General features: G+C 45.5%; 1 long non-coding RNA gene across 2 annotated transcripts in view; it reads right to left on the reverse strand.

Moving 5' to 3' along the window:
• Positions 1 to 435: 435 nt before the first annotated feature.
• The window catches only part of LOC140848523 (uncharacterized), an 88284-nt gene continuing 74271 nt past the window's right edge, over positions 436 to 14448 (reverse strand). For both annotated transcript variants that reach the window (XR_012129564.1, XR_012129563.1), the window contains exon 2: positions 436 to 603. This is a non-coding gene — a long non-coding RNA (uncharacterized lncRNA). The remainder of the gene's footprint in view (positions 604 to 14448) is intronic.

Raw genomic sequence — 14448 nt, forward strand, 5'->3', positions numbered from 1 at the left:
GAAATAATTTTCACGGTTAACCCTTGGGAAGACTGACTGGCAGGAAACATGAAGAGGCTGTCTGTGCTATCTTGATCTGGGTGGAGAGCACAGTACATTTCACTGTTTGTCTCTACTGAAGACTACTTGCATTTCCTCACTTAGCATATATGGTGACCATTTCCTTATCAATAAAAGTAGCTCTCTTTCATCAATTTTAAGTTGCTGCCACCTTTTTTTATTACACATATTTTTTAGAATCTTGTCTCCTTAAAGTAAGTTACAAATGCTACAGTCACAGGGGCTTCATCTTACAAATCACATGAAGAAACAAGAACCTGGAGCTGTGAAGATTGTCAAACCTGGATTTAAAACAGAATTTGGCATTTGGCCTATGTGATTTTGGGCAAATAATGTACCCATCCAACCTCAGTTCCTTCATTTATAAAACAGAAATAATGCCTACTTCAAGAAGTTTATTAGAAAGTTTTAAATAGACAATATAAGGAGCTTAGCACCTAATAGGTGGTCATGGAATGGCAGCTCTCTTCTCTTCCACCCTCACTTGCTCATTGAGCCCTCGATGAAGTGATGATGATTCTCTCTTCTCGTTCCTGTACCAGCCTAGAAAATGAATGAAGGGCAGCATCAAGTCAACATGCTTCCTAATATCAATCACTTCTCAAGTTCAGGAGACAAGTTTAACTTATATCATCTAAGATGTGAAGATGAATTCTGAGAACTCATAGCAATGGATATCTTGAATTGTTCCCACCAGTCATGGAGAGCAATCCCCTTAGAAGGAATAAAAAGAAGGAAATGCACTGAGCTTCAAAGTTGACAGGCAGGAGTTGACACATCCAGGCTAGTCCCAGAGTCAGGGGTACAAGAGAAATGTCTAAATAATGAGGATTTGAAGAAGTAAATGGCACCACCGTGTGGTCAACATTCCACACGGAGGCTGTCCTATTTATTTGACTAAGCCTTGGGTTTATTCCTGATTGCTGTGTAATGCCCTGGCCTTCCAAGGGCAGACAGAACCAAGGTAAATTCAGGGCATGAATACAGTGGATCCCACAAGCTGTTCCTCACTAAGAAGATCTGTGACTATGTGCCTACTGCGCCATTAGTGCCTCCTAACTTCACAACAGGCTCTAATTCAACAACCTTTTACCATAAGCATTTTACAGATCTTAGCCTAACCAAAACCCACCCACTCCTATTTACTGCCAGTTGATCTTCCAGGGTAAGATTCATGAAGCTCTATATAAAAACCTGTTTCCAGAGTCCTTTCCTTCTACCATACATACCTGCCTACCTTCTTGTGGTTTTCCTTAGCAATATGAGGACAAATGCCATAATTAACTTATCCACAGATATCACATGGCACCTATCATGATGCTTTGATACAGAGAATGAACTTAATAAGTGTTTGCTGAGTGAACTAATGTTAAAGTGACTGAACTGTCCAATATATGCTGTATCTACTGATTACAGAAATCATTTCACTCTCTCACTTCTTGATTCAACTTTTATTAAGTATCTCCTGTGTGCCAAAAACTATGTAAGATGCCAGGGAGATGAAGATGACAACACAGTTCTCTGTACACAAGCATCTCCAGGTGAGAGTATGGAAATGATAATATGACCAGAGCTATCAGAAAGGAGTAAGCAGGCTGCTCTTGATACCTGGAGGAGGAAAAATTAAACCTGCCTGAACAGGTAAGCTGATGCTTCCAAGACTTGTGAACCAGCTGAGTTTAGGATGAGGAGTCCTCCAAACAGGCAGGGGGAGAAGGGGAGGCATTCCAGTCAAAAGGAACAAGAGGAGGTGCATGAAGTTGGACCGTGGTCATCTCTGAACTTCTCAGAACAGTAAGTTGGTTTTGTATTGGGACTGAAGGACACAAAAGGCCAACTTGCATAAGGGTAGCATTTGGAGGCATGGCAGGAAATGACAGGAATAAGCCCTCAAAACTTTCCCCCAAAAAGTAGTAATTTCTTGGCAACTGGGAATATTTGAAAACATTGTCAAAACAACAGCCTCTTTTCTTCCTTGCTGGCAATACTTTGGCAGCTATGCTTTCCTGACGCCTCTTCTTTTTCTCTCCTTCCTTTCTCTACTTTCTCCCCCAATTGCAGCTTTCCCTTTCCCAGTCTCAGAAGACTTGCAAAAGTCAGTGGGAAGTATCACTGCCCCCAGTTCAGAGAAACAAAGGACCAGGAACACAACAGTTCAGGACCACAGACAGTGACACGGGTCCCCAGCCACCGCCCACACAGTCCTCATGTCTGTCTGGGCCTCTCAGGCCCTGTGCATACCTGGAAATACAGCCTCAAAGTTTACTGAGCACAAAGGAAAATGGGCAAAACCAGAAGCACAGTAGGAGATTTTAAAATGTGTAAATAACTGGCAAAACAGACAAGTATTAGCCAAGGTAATAAAAGACTTGCCGAATACAAAAACAAAATCGGCCTCATGGGTCTGTGTAGAGTACTGTATCCAACAGTTACCAAATCAGTGTTCTTTTAAAGTTGGAACAGTTCCCAAAATTGAGCATCCACTGTGTAATCTCAACATATTTCAAAGGACTGAAATCACACAGAGTATATTCTTTGGTAACTATTCAATCAAGCTAGAAATCAGAAACAGATGACTACAAAATCCTCATGTATTTGTAAATTATGGAATACAATTTTAAATATTTTATGGGTCAAATAATACATCACAATATAAATGAGAAAGTCTATTGAACTAAATAGAAATGATGATAATAAAGTTTGAAGACACAAATAAAATAGTACATACCACGAAACTTAGAGCATAAATTCATACATTAAACAAATAAAGAATGGAAAACTGATGAGTTAAGCATTAGCCCAAGAAGTCAAAAAAACAAGTACAATAATGAAGAGTAGAAGGAAAAACTGTAAGAGTCAAAATTAATAAAATAGAAAGTAAACATACAATAAAGAGAATTAGAGTGAAAAGTTGGTCCTTTGGAAAAACTAATAAAATTGTTAAACTTCTGAGACTGATCTGAAGGGCCCCCACCCATAAGATGGTGAACTTCCTGCTTCTCTTCTGGGTCCTCGGGTCCCGCCGGTGCCACCTGAAGCCCAATCACCTCTCGCCCCCTCCCAATCCCAGCACCTAGCCAATAGCCACCAGCCCTGTAGAAGTAACACCACAATCACCCCATGCCCCTTCCTGTATAACCCAGCACCTTTCCCTAATAAAGCGGAATTCTCTGGTGAATTGCTGCTGTGTGTTGCTCCTTCCTTTCATTGGTGCCAAAACCCAGGAGACAGGACACCCAAACTGGGCCCCATCTTCCCCCTGACACCAGTAGCAGCTTGCCCCCGTCCTCTTTTTCTGGCACTGGCTCCTTGCACTCACCACTCCTCTCTGGCCTTTGGGTAAGTTTTCCCCCGGAGTGGGCCGCTCTCCCCTGAGCTATCACAGCACCATTGACCGTGATCATCCGGCAAGGCCCTGACGCTCGGGGACGAGGAGGGAACTCTCCGCCTCAGGCCTTCATGGCTGCGGCGGACCCTCAGGCCCCTCCTCCAACAGCCATAAATTCCCACCTCAGAATGCCTAGGGTGCCTAAATGGTTTTCTTGGCTTCACTGGAGATGGCTGGTAATTATAGATTTGCTTTGTTTATGTCACCGTATTCCTATTATGTTAATATGTGTGTGCAAATTAGTTAGTAGTTTAAAACCTATACATACTTAAGGTACTCTACAAGAAGATATGTCAAAGAAATAATCAATCCTCCCAAGTTTCCTTCATATGCTACATCTATAGCTTTTCTTCTTCCTTCCTAATTACAAACCTTAAATAGAATTCGTTCCTCATATCGAATTTACCGAGTATCATAATTCCTCCAGGTGGTAAAGATACCTCGAGACAAGTGCTGGGCATAGAAGCCACAGGGCATAAATCTGCAAAGAAGTAAAAAGCTAACCTTTGCAAACAATATGGCTTCTCTCTCACTTACCAACTTTACATTTCCCTGTATGGCCCCGGAAGATGACTGGTTAGCCAGAGACGGGTAAGATTCCTCAAGGGAGGAACAACCTAAGACAGGCACAGTCGCAGGGGGGCCATCAGGTGAGAATTTGGGGATCAACAGAGGTGAGGCTCAGAACCTCACCCCCCCTGCTTTGAGAGAAATCTTCTGCATCCGTGGATGTCTTGCTGCCCTTGTCTAGCCTGGATTAATACTTAGTCCATAGGCACACACCTGATCATCTGATCATCTATATTTGCCTTCTTACAGCACTAAACTATGTTTTCTACCTTTATCTTGCATCTACCTACCACTTCAGCATTTTATTAAAAATAAAAATAATAATAATAATAGGAGAAATGTGGGATCAACATATAAATCAAGTACAAAAATCAAATGAATATTCATATTTGACCTGATGGTTTATAGGTCATATTGCATGATCAAAACCGAAAGTTTCTGTGATGACTGCCCTTGTACTGTTCACCATGTAAGAATTTATTCACTCTGTAAGAATTCGTTCACCATGTAAGAACTTGTTCGTTATGCTTCAGAAGATTGGAGACTGACGAGAATTAGGCTTGAGATGGATTAATGATTGTACATTGAGCATTGACCCCCCTATACTGAATTTTATTGTTGTTAACAACCATTTGATCAATAAATATGAGAGATGCCCTCTCAAAAAAAAAAATTCCCACCTCAGGCCTTCACGGCTGCGGCAGACTTTCAGGCCCCTCCTTCGACAGTCATAAACGAGGTGACTCCTTTGCAGATGAGAACGCTCCCTTTACCCTCTCTTCCTCCTTCTGTTCCTTCCGCCGAAAATTCCTAGTACTAGGTTCCTCGTGACTCCGGCACTCTGCCTTCTTAGAGAAGTCTGGGTGATGACCCACACTTCCTAAGAAATTCCGACCATATACGAGTTTCTGCAGACCACCAAGGATCATCGGGGACACCCTTTGTCTCCTTGCAGTCTGCTCCCAGTCCAAGGATCTCTGTTCTTCTTCCACTGTTTGTCTACTCCTCTGTCCTTTAGCCATGGGAGCCTCCTCATCCCTCCCTGACAGTTCACCTCTTAAATGCCTGCTCAAGTATCTAGCCACCCTCTCCCTGACACCTGATATAAAACCAAAACTTCTCCATAAATACTGTTCCCAAGATTGGCCGACATACCCCCTAGACAATAACAACCAATGGCCCGCAGGGGGAACTCTTGATCCTAACATCACTCGCGATCTTTTAACTACTGCCAGCGAATGAAAAAATGGAAGGAGATTCCCTATATTGAAGCTTTTCACCTCCTAGCTCAAAATCCCAGCCTCTGCACCACCTGCTCCCCACCCCAAGTTCTCCTAGCCTGCAAGCCATCCCCCTCCCATCCACACACTCCCAGTCCCTCTTCGATTACCTTTGACCCAGCCAACGAGCCTCCGCCATACAGGCTTCCCCCTTTGGCCCCTACACCTCCTACAACCCCTCCGCCCTCTTCCGCCATTGCCGCAGCCGCCACCTCCTCCCCTGTAGGAGCCTCTGGTCCTCTCCCTTCCCCCTCCTCTCCTACAACAGCCCCTCCCCCTTCCTCCACCACCACCATTGCCGCTGCCTACACCTCCTCCCCCGCAGAAGCCTCAGGTCCCCTCCCTTCCCCCGCCTCTCCTTCCACCACCATCATCTCCTCCCCCACCTCACCCCCTCCACCTTCGTCCCCTTAACCCCCACCCCGAAGATCGAGCCTGAGCCTTTCAGCCCCCCTAAGTCCCAGGAGCCTCCTCTGTCTTTGCCCCCTCAGATTCGGTCCCGAGGGCCTCCCAAAATTATCACGTCTTTGCCCCCACCACCTGTTTCCACCCCACAGACTGAGCCAGAACCCTTCAGGCCCCCTCAGACTCGGTCCCAAGGGCCTCCCAAAATTATCGGCCCCCTCCGGGAGGTAGCAGGATCTGAAGGTATCATGCGCGTTCACGTCCCTTTCTCCTTAGGAGATTTACCCCAACTTGAGGAACGCCTAGGTTCCTTTTCCACTGATCCCACGACATACATCAGGGAGTTTCAATGGACCCTCCAGTCTTACAGCCTCACACATCATGACGTTTTCATCCTCCTAGCCAAAACCCTCCTCCCTGAAGAGCATAGACGAGTTTGGGACTTCGCCCAAACGTACGCTACCGAAACCCACAGGACTGACCCCACCTATCCCCCTGGCCGCACCGCTGTCCCTGAACAAGACCCACACTGGGATTATAACACTGCCGTGGGTCTGCACTCTCGAGATATCTTCGCCTGCTGCTTAGTAGCAGGTCTGAAAAAGGCAGCTCGTAAAGTAGTCAATTTTCAAAAGCTCCAAGACATAATTCAAAGGAGGGAGGAAACTCCCTCTGAGTTCTTAGACAGACTCACTCAAGCCCTATTACAGTATACCAGCCAAGACCCAGAAACGCCTGACGGAAGACATGTCCTTATGACATACTTCCTAGCTCAAAGCTACCCCGACATTAAAGCTAAACTCAAAAAGTTAGAACAGGGCCCCACTACCCCACAAACTGAGATCCTAACAGTGGCCTTTAAAGTCTTCCATAACCGGGAGGAGGAGAAAGAACGCTGTAAACAAAGGCTGATCAGGCCAATTTCCAAATGTTGGCCCAGCTGATAAAACCACAACCTGGGCACCCCTCTACAAATAAGACCCCCTAGGAGCTTGTTTCAAGTGTGGAAAAGAAGGACATTGGTCAAGGGCATGCCCCTAACCCAGATCTCCTACCACCCCATGCCCCACATGCCACAAAAAGGGCCACTGGGGGTCTGATTGCTCAACCACCCGAAGGGGAGGCTAGACGAACAACTCCCATCCTAAGCCTGCCATAGTGGGGCTGGCAGAAGAAGATTGACAGGGCCCAGGGGCTTCTCGCCCAACCATTTCCATCACCAAACAGGAGCCCAGAGTTACTTTAATAGTAGACGGTCACCCCATCTCCTTCCTCCTAGATACAGGAGCCACCTTCTCAGTCTGGCGAGAATACCGGGGCCCTACCATGCCTGCCATTACTCCTATAGTTGGGGTAGGAGGTAAACAGATCTTCCCATTGAAAACCCCTCCCCTTTTATGCACAATCCAGGACAATCCCGTACCTTTCTCCCACTCCTTCCTGGTTATGCCCCAGTGTCCCATCCCTTTACTAAGATGGGACATCCTTTCTCTCCTCCATGTTTCCATAACTATATCCACTCCCACAGCCCCCAGTACTCCCTTTCTGATGGCCCTCATAGCCAATGAGCCCCCTCTACCCAATGAAAGCTCCGCTTCCACCCTCATACACCCTGTAAATCCCAAAGTTTGGGACATTGCAAGCCCCTCCATGGCTCTATGTACTCCTGCCTCTATCAAATTACATGACCCCTCTCAGCATATCTGTCAGGCCCAATACCCCCTAACCACTTCAGCGCTCATAAGCCTCCAACCCATCATTCAGGATCTCTTAAACAAAAATTTCCTCAGACCCACTCACTCCTCATTTAATACCCCCATATTAGCTGTTAAAAAAAACCAACAGATCTTTCTGCCTTGTCCAAGACCTTCGCCTCATCAACATGGCCGTTGTCCCTATCCATCCCTTAGTTTCAAACCTTTTATCGCAGATCCCTGCCTCGGCATCCCACTTCTCAGTCCTAGATCTCAAGGACGCATTTTTTTCTATCCCTCTGGACCCCTCCTCCCAAGATTTTTTCATCTTCACCTGGACGGACCCATACACAAGACATTCTGAACAACTCACCTGGACAGTTTTGCCATAAGGCTTCCGAGATAGTCCCCATGTTTTTGGACAGGTCCTAGATCAGGACCTCAAACAGTTTCATCATGATCACTCCGAGTACACCTTATTACAATATGTAGACGATCTTCTACTCTGCAGTCCCTCGTGGGAACAGTCTCAACTTGAAACTGCCTCCCTACTTAACCTTCTAGCTTCCAGAGGTTACCAGGTATCCCCCATCAAAGCTCAAATCTCTTCCCCTTCTGTCACTTACCTCAGATTCCTTCTGTCTCAACAAAGAAAGTCCATTACCTTAGACAGAAAATGACTCCTCTCTGACCTGCCCATTCCCAAAACCAAGACAGAAATCCTTTCCTTTCTAGGCCTGGCTGGGGTAATGTCCCCGCTGCAGATTGGCAAATAGACTTCACTAACATGCCCCCTGTACGGCGTACCAGATACCTACTCGTGTTAGTAGATACATTTTCAGGATGGGTCGAAGCTTTCCCCACCACTAACAAATGAGCGTCCGCAGTTGCCTCTATCCTCCTCACCCAGATCTTTCCTAGGTTCGGGATGCCCACTTCCTTCCAATCAGATAATGGCCCTGAGTTCACTGCCCAAATTATCCAGAACCTCTCCAAGTCGCTCTTGCTCCCCTGGCATTTACATTGTCCTTATCAACCACAAGCTTCGGGAAAAGTAGAAAGAGCCAATAGGACTCTAAAGGACATCCTGACCAAACTATCTCTAGAACTACACCTTGCCTGGGTTCGCTTACTTCCCTTAGCTCTACTCCGCATTCGGGCCCTCCCAAAGAAACCTTCCTTATTGTCGCCCTTTGAGATCATGTACAGCTGCCTGATTCTACCCCTGGGGCTCCCTTCCCACAAAGGACCAATTCCTCCCAATATTGCCCTTCCACTACTCTCTCTCCTCTGCACTGAATTGTGGAAATATCAGGATTGGCTCCTTCCTGATCCATCCGCCTCCCAAAATCCTCCTGTCTTACAGCCCGGCCAACTAGTGTTTTATAAGCCGCCAGAGGATCGGCCCTCTCTCACCCCGAAATGGGAAGATACACACCCAGTTATTCTCTGCACCCCCTCGGCCGCCAAGCTCTCACTGCGTGATAACTCTGTCACCCCTTGGATTCATATCTCCAGGTTGAAACCAAATACCCAGGACCCACCTTCTCTGGACACCCAAGACCCATCAGTCACAATCCAGAGTCCTTCGGATACAGCCCAAGATGCTGTCTACTCTACCACGCCTCATTCCTCTGATCCCTTGAAAGTCCACATCTCCCGTTCACCCCTTTTGCCATCCATACCCGAATCATGACTTTTTCCTCCTTTACCGCTCTCTTGCTTTTTTTCCTCATTCCTATTGTCTTCCCCGCCACCCCAGCCTCCTTTGTATGGCGATTCAAAGTCAGACAGACTTACACACAGCATCAAACAAAAGTTACTGCACTCATTACCACATCAGACTGCCCTCTGAAAGGCTGCTCTGAGCCTTTGTACCTCCACTTTCCTCCCTCCAATGAAGTGTTCACTAACAGCTACCTTTATTCTCCCTACCTCTGCTTCCTCTATGACCAAAGACAAGCCTATTGCAGGTGATGGCAAGACACCTACAGGGGATGTCCCTACTGGTCTTGCACCATTCACTACATGGGTAACTTCCAGTACCCACAGTATTACTCCTCCAACCATTTCATGAAATATCCCAATGGCTCATTCTCCTTATCAATCCCAGATCCCTGGCACTCTTGATGGGCCGCCAGGGTCACAGCCTCAGTTTACTATGGGGGATCCTCGACCCCCCACAGTACCCTTCATATCTCTCGAGAGTATGTTCCCTCTCACTCCCTGATCTCTCAAGTTGCATCAGATATCAGACATTTCAAAAAAGTCAAACTCTTGATGGCGCCTCTTCATCTTCTTATTCCTCCTACTCTTGGTTACAGCTCATTCAAGACTCCACCATCTTTCTCAACCATACCCTCAACACCACCAAATGTTTCTTGTGCACATCACTACAGCGCACACTGCTGGCTGCTGTGCCCCTTAATATTTCCAACTACTCCTTCCATGCAGAAGGACAACCCCTCCACCCCCTGGCAGACATACCCCTATGGGAACCAGAATATGCAGATAATCTCACCATCCACCACTGTGTAGGCCCAACTCTACCCCTCTCCAGCGCACTTCACTGCCTCTCTATCTACACCCCTACCTCTGGCTCTAAGACTTTTACACAACCGGGACACTTCTTTTGGTGTAATGGCAGTCGTTTCAACTCACTGCCTCTCAACTCCGATACACCCTGCATTCTCATCACCCTAATCCCACAGCTTACACTTTACAGCATGGCAGAATTTCTTGAGCTCCAACCTCCCTTGCCCTGGTGCACAAAAAGGGCTGCTTTCCTTCCCATTATGGTCAGTATCTCTTTGACCACCTCAGCCATTGGGGCAGGGTTTTCTGGAGGAGCCTTGGGTCACTCTCTATGGGCAGTTAGAGATCTCAACGCCAAACCTGAGGGAGCCCTGATATCCACTGCCGATTCCCTAGCCTCTCTCCAAAGACAGGTCACTTTGCTACCTAAGGTCACCCTTTAAAAACGGCAGACCCTAGCTCTGCTTACAGCCGAGAAGGGCGGCACCTGCGTCTTCCTCCAGGAAGAGTGCTGCTATTACATCAACGAATCTGGCATTGTAAAAACTGAGATCACAAAACTCACCGACCTTGCCTCTAGCCTCCACTCTGCTTCCAATTCCAACCCATTCTCATCAATACTAACAAACCCCCTCCTCACCTGGCTCTGGCCCATTGCAGGCCCCATAATAATCATTCTTCTCGCCTGTCTCTTCTTACCCTGTATAATAAAGTTCATCAAATCCCAAGTTGGAAAAATCTCTAATCAAGCTTTCAACCAGCTTTTACTCAGCAACTACCAGCTTCTGGCCACAGAAGATCCCTCACCCTCACGTGACCTCCTCACCACACGCTGAGATGGACCCCTCTCTCCACTGGAAACTGTTCCTGGAAGCAATGGCCGCAGACACCTGGCTCCTGACACCCATATTCTCTTGGCACCATTGGAATCAACAGGTCTTCGACCTATGGTTACAGGGAACCTTCATTGATTTCCAACCTGAAGAAGTCCACATCTACTCATCCTTACTGTGGGGAGTCCTATCAACCCTTTCCTCCCAATCCTCAAGCCCTCACTCCCTTCTCCGCCCCTGTTCAGTAGGAAGCAGTCAGAGAGAAAGCAACGTCACAACCCCATAGAGGAAAAAGGGGGGAATGAAGGGCCCCCACGAGTAAGATGGCAAACTTCCGGCTTCTCTTCGGGGTCCTCTGTTCCCGCCAGCGCCACCTGAAGCCCAATCACCTCTCGTCCCCCTCCCAATCCCAGCACCTAGACAACAGCCTCTAGCCCCATAGAAGTAACACCACAATTACCCCATGCCCCTTCCTATATAACCCAGCACCTTTCCCTAATAAAGCAGATTTCTCTGGTGAATTGCTGCTGTGTGTCGCTCCTTTCCTTTCACTAACACTTAGGGAGAAACCATTCAATCTTTCACACTTAAGTATGATGTTAGCTGTAAATTTTTCATCAATGTCCTTTACCAGGTTGAAGAAATTAACTTCTATTCCTTGTTTGTTGACAGCTCTTATTATGATTGACTCTTAGACTTTGTCAAATACTTTTTCTGTGTTTATTGAGATGAAATGTTGGATATAGTTCCTTATTCTATTAATATGGTGTGTTACATTGACTTTTGGATGTTAAACCCAATTTTTTTTTTGAGAGGGCCTCTCTCATATTTATTGATCAAAATGTTGTTAACAACAATAAAATTCAGTATAGGGGGGTCAACGCTCAATGTACAATCATTAATCCATCTCCAGCCTAATTCTCATCAGTCTCCAATCTTCTGAAGCATAATGAACAAGTTCTTACGTGGTGAACGAATTCTTACATAGTGAATAAATTCTTACATGGTGAACAGTACAAGGGCATTCATCACAGAAACTTTCGGTTTTGATCATGCATTATGACCTATAAACAATCAGGTCAAATATGAATATTCGTTTGATTTTTGTACTTGATTTATATGTTGATCCCACATTTCTCCTATCATTATTATTATTATTTTTATTTTTAATAAAATGCTGAAGTGGTAGTTAGATGCAAGATAAAGGTAGAAAACATAGTTTAGTGCTGTAAGAGGGCAAATGTAGATGATCAGATGATCAGGTGTGTGCCTATGGACTAAGTATTAATCCAGGCTAGACAAGGGCAGCAAGACATCCACGGATGCAGAAGATTTCTCTCAAAGCAGGGGGGGGTGAGGTTCTGAGCCTCACCTCTGTTGATCCCCAATTTCTCACCTGATGGCCCCTCTGCGACTGTGCCTGTCTTAGGTTGTTCCTCCCTTGAGGAATCTTACCCGTCTCTGGCTAACCAGTCATCTTCCGGGGCCATACAGGGAAATGTAAAGTTGGTAAGTGAGAGAGAAGCCATATTGTTTGCAAAGGTTAGCTTTTTACTTCTTTGCAGATTTATGCCCTGTGGCTTCTATGCCCAGCACTTGTCTCGAGGTATCTTTACCACCTGGAGGAATTATGATACTCGGTAAATTCGATATGAGGCATGAATTCTATTTAAGGGTTGTAATTAGGAAGGAAGAAGAAAAGCTACAGAGGTAGCATATGAAAGAAACATGGGAGGATTGATTATTTCTTTGACATATCTTCTTGTAGAGTACCTTAAGTATGTATAGGTTTTAAACTACTAACTAATTTGCACAGACATATTAACATAATAGGAATACGGTGACATAAACAAAGCAAATCTATAATTACCATCCATCTCCAGTGAAGCCAAGAAAACCATTTAGGCACCCTAGGCATTTGTGAAAATTTATCTATGATATGATGGATATTGTCCAACTGTACTTGAACCATCAGACAAATTAAAGCAGCCCATTTCTGGGATCTGTTCACATCCCATATGTTCTTTTAACCATAGATAGTCTATAGTCATGAGATTTTGGAGTGCTACAACTTGCACGCCTCCCAACTCCTGGATGAGTTCCAACAGTACAGATCCGGTCAAATTCGTTGTCTCACTGTATGCACATGACAGCCTAGACATCTCCCTCCTCATTCCTATGGCAAGTCCAGGAGACGGTGGGCTGGATGCAGCCACAACCGCAGCATCGTCCGGATCCCTGTGGAGGCTTTTTGATGATCATCCCCCGGCACGAGTCCTCCAGAGAGTGCTGATGCCGGAAGCTCCTCCTCATATCATATCTTAGTTTATTTTCTGGGTATCCAAGCTAGGCCTTGATCTTCTGCATAGAAACAAACAGACCCTTTGCCCACACTTTGACATGCCCTCTATACCACTGTGCAGAACTCATTGGAGGTCAGCACACAGTAACTGCTTTTTTTTTTTTTTAATTAAGAGAAAGGAATATTATCAGAAAAGAGTACCTCCATAGCTGATCATCTGACACCCTTTAAGTGATCAACATTAAGGATATTTAAAGCATGCGTTGATCTTTGATTTACCAATAGTTTTATCCTGTTAAGGAGTAATCACCCTTTTCTTTCTTTCTTTTTTTTTTTTTTTTTTTAATTTTTAATCTACCCTTACATGAAGAATACTATGTTTACTATGCTCTCCCCTATATCAGGTCCCCCCTAAGAACCACATTACGGTTACTGTCCATCAGCTTAGCAAAATGTTGTAGAGTCACTACTCGTCCTCTCTGTGTTGTGCAGCCCACCCTCCCCTTTCTCCCTCCCCCCCCATGCATGCTAATCTTAATACCCACCTTCTTCTCCCCCGCCTTATCCCTCCCTGCTCACCCATCCTCCCCAGTTCCTTTCCCTTTGGTACCTGTTAGTCCATTTTTGGGTTCTCTAATTCCACTGCTGTTTTGTTCCTTCAGTTTTTCCTTTGTTCCTATACTCCTCAGATGAGTGAAATCATTTGGTATTTCTCTTTCTCTGCTTGGCTTATTTCACTGAGCATAATACTCTCCAGCTCCATCCATGTTGCTGAAAATGGTAGGATTTTCCCTCTTCTTATGGCTGAGTAGTACTCCATTGTGTATATGTACCACATCTTCTTTATCCATTCGTCTATCGATGGACATTTAGGTTGCTTCCAATTCTTGGCTATTGTAAATAGTGCTGCGATAAACATAGGAGTGCATCTGTCTTTCTCAAACTTGATTGCTGCGTTCTTAGGGTAAATTCCTAGGAGTGGAATTCCTGGGTCAAAAGGTAGGTCTGTTTTGAGCATTTTGATGAACCTCCAAACTGCTTTCCACAATGGTTGAACTGATTTACATTCCCACCAGCAGCGTAGGAGGGTTCCCCTTTCTCCACAGCCTCGCCAACATTTGTTGTTGTTTGTCTTTTGGATGGCAGCTATCCTTACTGGTGTGAGGTGATACCTCATTGTAGTTTTAATTTGCATTTCTCTGATAATTAGCGATGTGGAGCATCTTTTCATGTGTCTCTTGGCCATCTGTATTTCTTTTTTGGAGAACTGTCTATTCAGTTCCTCTGCCCATTTTTTAATTGGGTTATTTGTTTTTTGTTTGTTGAGGCGTGTGAGCTCTTTATATATTCTGGACGTCAAGCCTTTATCGGATCTGTCATG

The sequence above is a fragment of the Manis javanica genome, chromosome 3, assembly GCF_040802235.1.
Source record: "Manis javanica isolate MJ-LG chromosome 3, MJ_LKY, whole genome shotgun sequence".
In the NCBI taxonomy this organism is placed as follows: domain Eukaryota; kingdom Metazoa; phylum Chordata; class Mammalia; order Pholidota; family Manidae; genus Manis; species Manis javanica.